Here is a 12,656-nt window from a genome sequence, read left to right on the forward strand (position 1 = left end):
CTGTTTTTACTCCTTCAGACCGACTGTTACTCTCCGAAAAGACCAAGCGGAACAAGATGGCCGACTTGTTCGAGAATGGGGGAGCAACTGTATTCATCTTAAGTTTGTAAGGGAGCAACGGAAGGAGGAACCGCTGTAAATGCTCTCGTGACGCAACGGTTACTCCCCGGCAGGACACCGCACACAAATATGCATGCCGCCCACATTGATATTTATGGGCCAGATTATTGTTTGTTCTGTGTGCCAAACTTCACCAAGCCAAAACAGTGATTTATTTTAGCATCCGTAGATAATAAGATAGCAGCGCTGGCTGAACACAGAAGGCCTGAGAATACAGTACGGCAAATACCTAACACACGCAGCAGCAGAATGGAGAGTTGGCACGTCAAAGCGGACCGAATGCCGAAACACGTGCAAAACAACGATAAAAAAAGCCTAGACACGCCGTTCGTCCGCGAAGTAAGGGCATCAAAGTCGATCAAGCACCGAAACACGTGCATAAGGAGCCCCCCCCCCCCCCGCCCCCCGCCCAGATATATCGGAAAAGAAAAAAAAAAAGCGGACCCAGACGCGCTTCTCATCAGCCATACACTTAGTAGCACGCTTCACCGTGTAGTTTGAGGGCAGAATGACAAATCTGCGCCATCTGCGCCCGCACGACTAAAGTGGCGCTGGTGTAGCAAACGATGTAAAATACAAAGTAATTTTTATTCAGTGTTTATGTTGACTAGCACTAAATAAAAATTACACTCAACTTTTTATATTTATTTATGAGTTTTAGTGTACCTCAGTTTTTTTTATAATTGTATTAGGAGAACACACTGAAATTATTGCGCTGACGCCTGTGCTGCCCCTGCTGGACGTTTTTTTTTTTTTCGGCGCAACTAGGTTCCCGTTCGCACTACTTACTCATTTTTATATGGTCTGTGGTTGGCGAGCACATAGACGGGCGAGCTTGTGAGCTATGTTTTGATCGTGTGTGTGTGTCGCAGATTTGCGTTTCTACTTATTCGTGATGAAGGTTAGTGTATATTTATCTTTATGGAGCGCGACGTAGTTGTGGATTTTACAGCTGGGTGGAACAAACACATCGTAAACACGTCTTCAGCTATCTGCAAGCCTGTTCGCTCGTCGGACAAAGGACCGAGCATGCATCAGCGTGCAGGTGAGTGGCATTTCCAGCAACATTTAATGCTCTTACAATACATTGTTGAGTGGTTGCGCTATTGAAAGAGAAATGATTTGCTCTTATTCACCGTATCCATTGCTAGCCGTATCGGACTAAATTACCTTTATTACCGCCTGCATACCCTCTTGCTTCCCCTGTCACCACTGCAGTGCCAGTGTACTTTTGCAGTTAAAAGTTCATTTCCGCAACACTACCTCGCTTGAAAAAACATTGGGGCGGGGTTGTAGCTGCATTCATACTGGCACTTTTCTACCATTGGCTTTATGTAATGTTAACGGCTGAGTGTTGGGGCCTTGGGCCGCATTTTTTAGAGCTGTAAAGTGTATGTAAATCAGTAAGTGAACAAATCATTGTCGCATCACTTCACTGGCATAGCCAGGCGGTTGCGCACAGAATTTTTTTAGGCCGGGCGTAGGGAGCCCAAATTGACGACCATATTCGCTTGCCCGGCCTATTCAGATAAGCGGCCCCCCCCTCCCCCTCCCCGCACGCCTAAAAAAAAAAATCTGCCCACATCACTGCTTCACTTGCTTCACCTCTGCGCTGAACGTACTATTTTATAAGCGCACCATCAAGCGAGCAGTTTACATATTGACAGAACAATTGGAGGAGGAATGACCCAAATCTTTCAGATTTCTTTAGTGATGTAAAACCTTAGCAAAACTGAATATTGTAAAAGACAATCATAAATGCTGTATGTTCTCGTTAGCGCTGTCATTATTCTGCATCATGAAATCTTATTGCGCTGTGAAAACTTGGCATGCCGTTGAAGTCACATATCGACGTTAATACCAATCGACGAAAATTTCGACAACCTCAATAACGCCGTTTGGGATTTGCCGCATGCACATAATTCGGCTGATTCCCACTTGGCTGTTCTTAACCTGACTTCACTGCTACCAAATGAAACAATATTTGATGCATGTCTTTTACTTTTTTTTCAGGGATATGACACAAATTTGGTTATACTGCAGATAAAGATGCTCCCAACGATGCTAAAGTACAGAAAGCAAGTGAATTTTGGTAAGTGCACACTTTTTGTACTACGTATATGAAAGCATCGCTTTTTAGGGGCAAACTGTGCATGTGTTGGCCAGAGAATAGTTCATTATGCCACATGGTTACACTGGCACTGACAATTCGACATGGCTCCGCTGGCCCGTGTGTGTGCTCACACTGTTACCGTTAAGATAAAATGTTTATGTTTTCATTGCAGGGATTGCTGTTTGTACTAAAAAGCCAACTGCCAAGATTTGTTTACGCTGGTACTCCTAAAAGTATGCTTTCCCTATTTACATGAATTTTGGCTTGCACAAAGCATAACACTTGGGCCTAGATTCACAAAGCTGTCCATGCGCAGGCCTTCATAACAGCGTTTCTTGACTTGCCTTTACCCTATTTTCCGCAGATGTTTCGTGGGTTTAAAAGTGCCACAGCATGTTGACCTCCCCCACTCTGAAATATTCGCGTTCAAAGTTCCGCAAGAGTGGGCTTAACTTTCTTGTGAACCTCTTTGCTAGTCCAAGATACTGGAGTGTTATGCTCTTACTAGAGGTGGCAGTGTTTCTAATGTTTGTATTTCCATCACATTGACCAAGTATGCGATCTTGGCTTGACTGGTAGCACATCCTCAACAAATGTCTTTGTGGCACATGTAGAAGGCAGTACAAAATAAATAGGCAGACATTCACACCGGGAGCTAACTTCTAATAATGCTTTTTTTTTGGAAACCATGGTGTGCTTATTCCAATTTGTCTAACAAGCAGTAACCTGTTTGGCTGTGAACCAACAAGACGTTGAACTAATAAAAGCTTCACATCTTGTTGCGCTCAAATATATATGTATCGGCAAGCTATCTGTGACACTGTCAAACAAAGAATCAGAATATCTGTGCATGCCTTAAGATATATTGCTTCGTTTACATATCTCGTGGCTGTGACTCGTCAACCGAGTGAACAAATGCACCTTAGTTTTCTAAATTTAAAGCATTTTTTGAAGGTAGCACGGTCTACATTTATTTGTCTATAGTTTTGTCCAGCCGTTTGCGTCAGGTACAAAGAAATATACTGTAGATTATCATGTAGCCTCTGCAAATGGTTGCTTTCAAGCAGGCTTTGCATGCTTGGCTTGTGCCTACAGGTATTGCACAATTCAAGACGCAGCAGCGTATGATAGAACAGTAGAATCGAGAGCAACTATGTGCACGAGCTAAATAAGTATTTTAACATGAGCGGACAGTACGTGTTATTTGCCACACACATGACCTCATTTAGAATGCCCATTGGTGACTGGGCTCATAGAAATGTAACTCAGCTGTGTATAGGAAACAAGTTAACTGAACCTAAGGGTATCTTTAACTGCTACAAATATGCCTTGTTGAGGTGCTGCACATTTTCTTCCAGAATATTGCTGTCCGAGACATCATGTGAAGAGCGTCTACCACATCAGCATTTATATTGCTTGCCAAGTAACGTTTGGCCGAGCCTTCCTTTTTTTCACATTTCGTTTTGCAGTAGACATCCTAGAATGTAAGTGCTGCTTCAGTGTGTGTGACTCATTGTTATGAATTGATTCTGGCATGTTTAACCTCACACTTCTATTTTTTTTCTTGCAGCAATGAGATGCTTCACATATGCCTGCGGTGACGTTCTGCTGCGCTAGCCTGATGGAAACACCAGCTGCGAAACTTGAGTTCTTCAGAATTGGAGAAGTTGCCCTTCTCTCACCAATGATGACACAGACTGCCCTATGCTAGAAATTCAAGATTGTTTTTCCACGGATGACGCAGAAAACCTTTGATGTATTATGGTGTTTGTTTAGTGCTGGCTGTGGTGTGGCGAAGTCTACTTTTACGGGTGGTCACACGTCGCCTCATAAAAAGAACAATAAAGCATTTATTTTCCTTTCAATATTGTCCACTTTTTGTGTTAGAAGCACCCAAGCAGTGCTCTTCCAAGGAGCTCTCGCCATGTGTTAAGCGTGTGACAAGCATACTCGAGATAAATACTCATTTCCCCAAGGAGTAACTGGAAGCATGTTCAGTTGGTTTTCAGAGAGTAACTGCAAACACGTGGGAGGAACGGTAAAGAGTAACTGTTGCTCTTAGAAGAGCAACTGGTGGGAGTAAGGGTTGGTCGGCAGGGAGCAACTGGTGGGAGTAACTGTTGGTCTGCAGGGAGAAACTGGAGGGAGTAACTGTTCATCCCCCGAAGGAGGAACTGAAAGGAGAGCAACGGTTCCTCCCTCTGCAGTTACTCCTTTTAGGAGAGTAATGGGAGTGGCAATGCAATTGCTCCCTGAAAGGAGCAACCCCTATACCCCTGTTGCTCCGTTTTGGCTTAGAGTGTTGTTTAGTGCTCTCCGTCGAACGGGTAGAATTGCGGTGTTCGGAGCACGACCTCCCGCAGGGACCGAAAGTGCGATGGTGTGTTGCCTAGTCCCCGATGGTGGAATACCTCGGTGCGATCACGGGAGCGAAGTTTGGCTATCTGCTGCTGAAGTTTGGCTATCTGCCGTTGTGGTTTCCATGAATGACTATGAGATGTGTGGCAGAAAGGAAAAAGCGGTGAATATGTTGGGGAAGGAGAAGTGGAAGGTAAAAAACAAGCCAACTTTTAACAGGGCTAGCGCCCAAGTTGAAGGGCACTCCACGTGGATAAGGCACATTTCATTGCTTCGATACGCTTCATTTCATAAGGCACCCGTCTTTCAGTCGATAAAATAAACTGACTTATAAGTTCAAAAAGCAAAACCAAACAAAGTACACATGTCATTAAATTGATATGTATAAGACCCGAGCTTAATACGAACCTCACTCGGGCCTGGCGGAAGCCCTACGCTCACGGGCCCAAGCCCTGCCCTGGCCGTATCCAACAATGTCTTACCTGGCCAGGCCCGGCCCGGGCCCCTGCAGTCTTCTAGCAGGAAAGTTCAAGATCTTGCGTGGCAGAAGCTTAGACTAGCGCCAGGAGTCAATGCGTGTGAATGGCGCAACAAGAAAGTGTTTTTTTTAATGCCCACTCCTTACAAAGCACCCCCGAATATTTATTGATAATCATCAGTAACATTTTCAACAGAAGAAACAGCTGCGTAGCTGCGTTTGTTGCCGTATGGACGCACTCCACTGATTCGTGAACACACAGCGCGTGTGCTTGCAGTAGACAAATGTGAGATATTTTGAAACGGCCAATAGTTAAGCGCACGGCTGTTTCGTTTCCTTTCGGCATGGCTGATGCATGCTGCGAAAACCGTAGCGAGGTTACCAGTTGAGAAGACGATACGTACGGAGCTCGACTAAGTTATCGCTTTCTACTATTGAAGGCGAAGCTCAAGCCTAATTCAAGTTTCTTTAATTATTTTTATTTATGAGGCAAATAATTCTGCAGACACACGCATGCATGTCTTGACGATGGCGTAGATACTCAGCTTCGACAGAGGAAACACATGAGCGTCTTGTGCTACGGCATCGGCGATTCAATGCTCTCAGTTATGACGTTGCCGTCACTGAGCCTCCCTCAGGGCAGCTCGTTTAGCAGCAGCGGCTGGCCGCACGCTAAAAAAAATGAGTGCGATGCACCTTGTTTACTAGAAAGTACTCTGGAGAATACCCGGAAGACAGCTACAACCAATGAATACCTGGAATAACAAGGTTGGCATATCTGTTGGAAAAAGAAAACGCGCGGCGATTTTATGTTTACGAAAACAAGTATATTTCGCTCTCTGCTTTGCTAATTCGGCGTATCCACTATACAACATCCTATCACAATAAAAATGAGTCATTTTCGTTGGGTGTGAATGCTTATGTCGACATAACAGAACGTTAAGGAGCAAGGAAAGTCCCTCTTAAGAGCAACTGCCTCTTACATTTCGTCTTGTCGACAATGATATACAGAATTAACAAACACTTTACCCAGAGACAGAGCTGGCAGGCTTACTGAGACAACTGCCAATATCAATCAGAGGCATACCATCGAGGACACGAGACTGCGAGCAGGCGATCTTGCGCTACTGTGTATACACAAAGGACGTGGAGAAATAGGTGCTGTACGATGACCTTGGTTTCGTGCTGGACATGACTAGATACAAAGTGCACATCTTTTCTTCCAGGGTATCCCTAGTTATGGGATGCTCCTGTATATTACAGGATCTTGGTCTACAATCGCACAAAGAAAATAGAGGGCCCCGCTTTCGTACCCCCTACATACTCACGTTCAGGTCGGCGAGTGACCTAGAACATCTGTGTATTTCCTCAAGCCATCATTAGCGTCTTCCGAAATGATTGTGTACAAGTACCCCATTCGCTATAAGAAACACTCGCTGTCATCCAGAAAATAGGTGACCGAAAGCATATAGAAGTTAGTGGTCTTGGCTTTGTTTAAATAGCGCAAATGATTGCTTCAGCATGCGAAACTTGAGTTCCTACGACTTTGAAATAACGTTTTTTTTTGCCTTCTAGCTTCAACCGGCTGGGGCGCATTCACAGACTGCAAAATGGCTGACATTTTTAACATACTTATGAAGAATATCAACGTTACTGACTGTTTTTCCTATTTGTATTCCCGGATCAATTTGGTTCATTGTTGGATAAAAAATTCCTCCACGTATATATTTTTTGAATTACTCTATTTATTAGTGTAATAAGATTAATGACACAAATTATTAACCTCTATGCTTGTTCTTGCCTAACTGCCTGTTGGGTTCATTTCATGTTTCTACAATGTAAGATGTAGCGGTCCAGCTCGTAATCATCATCATCATCAGCCTGACTACGTCCACTGCAGGACAAAGGCTCTCCCATGTTCCGCCAGTTAACCCGGACCTGTGCTTGCTGCTGCCAATTTATACCCGCAAACTTCTCAATCTCATCTGCCCACCTAACCTTCTGTCTCCCCCTTACCCGCTTTCCTTCTCTGGGAATCCAGTTAGTTACCCTTAACGACCAGCGGTTATCCTGTCTACGCGCTACATGCCCAGCCCAAGTCCATTTCTTCTTCTTGATTTCAGCTATGATATCCTTAACCCCCGTTTGTTCCCTAATCCACTCTGCTCTCTTCTTGTCTTTCAAGGTTACAACTACCATTTTTCTTTCCATTGCTCGCTGCGTCGTCCTCAATTTAAGCTGAACCCTCTTTGTAAGTCTCCAGGTTTCTGCTCCGTAGCTAAGCACCGGCAAGATACAGCTGTTATATACCTTTATCTTGAGGGATAGTGGCAATCTACATGTCATAATTTGAGAGTGCTTGCCAAATGTGCTCCACCCCATTCTTATTCTTCTAGTTACTTCAATCTCGTGGTTTGGCTCCGCGGTTATTACCTGCCCTAAGTAGACATAGTCTTTTACAACTTGAAGTGCACCATTACCTATCTCGAAGTGCTGCTCTTTTCCGAGGTTGTTGTACATTACTTTCGTTTTCTGCAGATTCATTTTAAGACCTACCTTCCTGCTCTCCTTGTCTAACTCTGTAATCATGAGTTGCAATTCGTCCCCAGCTCATAATACTACGCACAGAAAAAAAATGGTGGGCCACATACACAAGAGAAAGGGACTTAAGCCGAATTAAGGAAGCTTGTTACAAATAAACGTTTCTTGGCACTTGTCTTTGCAGAAATCATTTCGGTACGAGTAACCATATTTAATTGTCGCTACGAATGTGTAATGGTTACGCTTACCAAAATTAGTATTGTTGGAATAAGAAAAGTATTCATCTCAACCTAGGGTAGTCAAACAATTCGTTTTGCGTGAACATACTTTTTATTTACTTGCCTAAAAGTGGCTGTGCGAAATTTCGCTAGTTATCTATTTTGTTTGATGCCCCGTGCAACTCAAGGGTTTAGTTCTCTTGAAAACTTGCCACTTAATAAGCATACAATCTTAGTCATGTGTCGCGTAAAGCGCTGGATATAGCCAGGATACCAAGCATTTTTCGTCTGGTCTCCTGGATATTGCCTGATTCTTACCAGGACCTTATTAAGAGTCTACAGATTGTTGTAAGATATTGAAAGAACTTTCAGTGTTAAAAAGAAGACAGCTCATGTAGACAGCTCTCCCATAGTAGCGTACCTGGAATCTATATTGTCAATAATGTCTTCCAAACAAACATTCTGCAGTAGCGAGCGATACACAAAGAATCACCACTGTTCTTTTATTTCAGGCACAGTGAATTGGAGAAAGTGTCATTGTTGGCTGGTGTATCTACAACGATTCTAAAATACGAGTTATGCACCCGGTATGATGACAATGTTGCGACTCTTTTGTGTGCATTAAAAATTAACTTAGATTTTCATGAAAGGACTCCGTAGAAGTGGGATGGCAGTGCTGATAATATTATAATAACAAGTGGGACTTAACATGTCAAAACAATGATTGATTTCATTGATTGATTGATTGATATTTGGGGTTTCACGTCCCAAAACCACGATATGATTATGAGAGACGCCGTAGTGCAGGGCTCCAGAAATTTCGACCATCTGGGGCTCTTTAACGGGCACCCAAATCTGAGCACACGGGCCTACAACATTTCCGCCTCCATCGGAAATGCAGCAGCTGCAGCCGGGAGTCGATCCCGTGACCTGCGGGTCAGCAGCCGAGTACCTTGGCCACTAGACCACCGCGGTGGGGCATCTGGCTAATCGTACTTAACACACTAATCTTAGTGCTAAATCATAATTTTTATTTCCCAAGTATTAAAACAGCAAACTATTTTATGCTCAGCTGCTACCGGCTTAAACCTCATCCGCAGAAATTTATCTTCCACGTGCCTCGTTTGGCTTACGCCATCACACTTTCCTGGTCACCAACACCACTCTTAACTGATAAAAATGATGATGGCGAACTCACACCAGTGCTATGCTCGTTGACGTGGCTCATAAATTGGGATGATGCATTTATTTCACAATTAATATTAAATTACACGTACTTTAGGTCCTGCAGTTATCCGTTACTCCAGGTCCTTCGGAAATGACATTTTCACTTGCCCTCTAGTTTTTCGCAATGTAGAAATAGTATGGTTCAATATACCCTCCAAATGACCACTTTCCTTTAGGTTACCTGTGCCTGCGTGCCACTTTTATCTTCTCGTGCGCGTCTTTCGGTGTCCCGAACCAAGGTATTTTATTCCACTTGATAAGCTAACTGTCATTAGTGAGTTCTAGGCTCCCACGAGAATGCTAACATTCCCTCGCTCTATGAAAGCGCTCTCTGCCGTATAGCCATTGCGTCAGCGGCCGACACAGAGTTCTATAAAAGGCAGGTCATGAAGTTCTGAACTACGCGTACGAATAAAACGGCAGCCACAAGGGTCCTTCCTACAAAACACCTTATACAAATAGAAAGTTTTATACGAGATGTTTCATTTACTTTTATTTATTTGATAATATCATCGCCCTGCCTATGGTTATTCCAGATAGCATGTCACATGATACATGTTCGCAAACACACAAAGAAACAATTTTAGAATAAGAAGGGTACCTTAAGAAAATAATAAACATAATGACGCCCTGTGTCATTATGTGTCATATTGTTTCCTTCTGTATTTAGGATGAACATAGGGACACGTAGGCTTACAACGCAATATTTTTTTTATGTTTGAAATATTATTCATTGGACTGCATATGGCCACAAGCTCCTGGCATGCCGGTTCCCAGAAAGTGCCCATATGATAAAAAGAAATAGAGCTTTGCCATAACTTTAAAAGTTCAGTTATATGTTATGTCGTAAGAAGTTTTGTATTAATAGCAAATGTGCTTTTACTGTTATTACCTTCGCACTCAGCCATCACGCATTCCAAGCAGGTTTTGTTGAAGTTAAATGTTCTTGGCTGCCAATGGCATTTTCAAAAGTAAAGCTTTCTTCGCATATTTACTTTATCGCGCTCATGTAATAACCTTCAGATGCACGACAATTTTGTCTTTATTCTAACTTTTACTACTCTGCATTACTATCAGCCGCACTTGTTCTGATAGTCTACTCGAAATATGCATCGATCTTGAGACTTCACAATCTAATCATAACAACATGTTGCGTAGAAAAAACATTTAAAACTACGACTGGAGTTATCAAACAGTAGAACACACAGCTTCAAGTCAGGCACAATATCGCGGAGGGCATATATATATATAGTGGGAGTAATAATTCAATGGGCCAGTTAGTCTTCATCTCCTGATGAAGGGAGGACCCCTCCCTAAACTGTTGGGAAATAAATATATTTATCCTTGTTGACAACGCTCCCGTTGTGCCATAACCCATACCTATATATATATATATATATATATGTATATATTTATATATATATATATATATACCAACTGTGAGCAGGAATCGAACCTACGACCTTCGAATTACGCGTTCGATGCTCTTCGAAGGTCGTAGGTTCGATTCCTGCTCACAGTTGGTAATTTTTTCATCCACTTTTCTTTCTTCTTACTTACATTCCATTGGTTTTATTAACTTCCCCTGTACATTCCTTGGCATTACTGTCTGTTATATCTCATATATATATATATATATATATATATATATATATATATATATATATATATATATATATATATATATATATATATATATATTGATATCGTTGAGGTTAGTGCCATACTTTATTTCAGTTACTTGGTGTTCAGATTTACGGGGAGTACGTGTACCATGACAACTACGGCAATAAAAGTTAAAACCACAGTAACATGACTGTTACAACTATCACACTGAAGTGAATTGTCAGCTGTCCGAAAAAACTAACTGTTCCTGGGACCTAACAATGTGAAGTTTACCTGTATATGGCTATCGTCTCTGAAACTTTCTGTGGTATATATTTGAATTATTCAAGAATAAAAAGGTAAACACAAAATATTCAAGAAAACGCGCTCACAGGGCATTAGCCATAAGGTGCAAATAAAGCAGCGAATATTCTATGCACCACCAGAATGCGTATAGTGTTATCGACCTGGTAATCGTATTCATTGCCTGTCTGCTTGCAGTGCCATGACAACGTAGCGTTTTTTTTTTGTACATTCGTTCATTGAGTCTCTTCGCCAAAACAGAAATGAATTCTTTGCCCTTCGCTTTTCGCCTGTTCTGAATTCACCTGTAAGCATTTCATGACCCTGCTTTTTTGAAACACACGTAGTCATGGTCGTCATGGGTGCGATGCAGGAGCTGTACAAAGACGCATTTTCTGGTCCTCAGTGAAATAGGAGAAAGAGGAATTCTTTGTCACCGATTCGATCCGACATCGAACTTTTCACTAGTTCAGTTAAGCGAGAAGCTGTGCCTAATATGTCTTCCTTTTAGTAAAGCCTGGCTCATAGCACAACGACCGTGTTAGTCGCTCGTGCGTTTTCGGCTATGTTTTCGTGAACCGGCAGTGACCCTGTAGGTGCGTTGGTAGGAATAGCAGCCATTTAAATACACGTTAAGAGGCCTCTTTCAAAATAGTGCAGTGGAGCCATCAGTATAATTTTTGTTATATTATGCTTTACGATAGCCCAACTTATTTTTTTGTTCCTGACACTTTGTTCCATGACCCTGTAGTTTCGATAACTTGTTTGCCAGTTTTGAAGAAGACAGTATGCTAGGAAAGTAGAGGTTACATCAAATACTTGTAGCACAAAAAAAAAAATTCTGCACGTAAGCACTGAGCTGGTGCCTCTATTTTGTTTTATTTTGCTGGCGATCCCTGAAGTGCACAAAACTTTTGCGAGAATACTGCCTGGAAAATTAAGAAAAGCTCGCACTTCGGAACACAATTTCGCACAAGTTGCAGTCCTAGTTATTAAAAACAAACTTTGTTAAAACGTTGGACAACAAAGCACACGTACTTCTTTAAACAGAAACATGCTCTCTATCGTCCATTCAGCTGTGGTATTCTTTGTTTCACATACTATAGGTCGAAAGTATTTCAACAAAACAATCATCGACTGGGTAAAAATATATAAAAATATTTGCATGCTGCATTCAAACTAGTTTATCCCAACTTCACAAAAAAATTACGAGAATGACTTATCAGTTTTATATGGACGCTGGTCAGCAGCATAACCAGTTATCTTCAGCTGCAGATAATTGTTTCAAACTGTTCGCTCAATATTTACGGTAAAATCTCATTCAATTTTGTTGGCACATGCACTGTCAACATTTGATGTCCGTACGTAACTAATCAGTCAAAAACAAAATAAGAGACGATGAGATAAATACAAGTGTTAGCTGCACTATTTCAGAACAGTACGAAAGTTTACTGCGCATAGTGAAGAAATTTGGCGCAACTGTGCATACTTTAAATAATGCGCAAATTCGCATACCTGCGTATACGCAAGGACACACCCAACAAAGAGTGCTGTTTGTGGGATGTTCTTGGAAGTTTGAATGCGCGCGTGAATCAGGAAATGCGATGTCTCTCTATGTTTATGAACTATGACAAGTTACAAACTAGCCCAACAGCAAGTTATGATAAGTCTACGGCACGATGAGAAAAAGAAA

General features: G+C 42.1%; 1 long non-coding RNA gene across 1 annotated transcript; it reads left to right on the forward strand.

The window, feature by feature from the left end:
- Positions 1-937: 937 nt before the first annotated feature.
- Positions 938-4,096, forward strand: LOC142785083 (uncharacterized). The gene is made up of 3 exons (XR_012888844.1): positions 938-1,165; positions 2,134-2,212; positions 2,406-4,096. It is a non-coding gene; the product is annotated as an uncharacterized LOC142785083 (long non-coding RNA).
- Positions 4,097-12,656: the final 8,560 nt, after the last annotated feature.

The sequence above is a fragment of the Rhipicephalus microplus genome, unplaced genomic scaffold (assembly GCF_043290135.1).
Source record: "Rhipicephalus microplus isolate Deutch F79 unplaced genomic scaffold, USDA_Rmic scaffold_18, whole genome shotgun sequence".
In the NCBI taxonomy this organism is placed as follows: domain Eukaryota; kingdom Metazoa; phylum Arthropoda; class Arachnida; order Ixodida; family Ixodidae; genus Rhipicephalus; species Rhipicephalus microplus.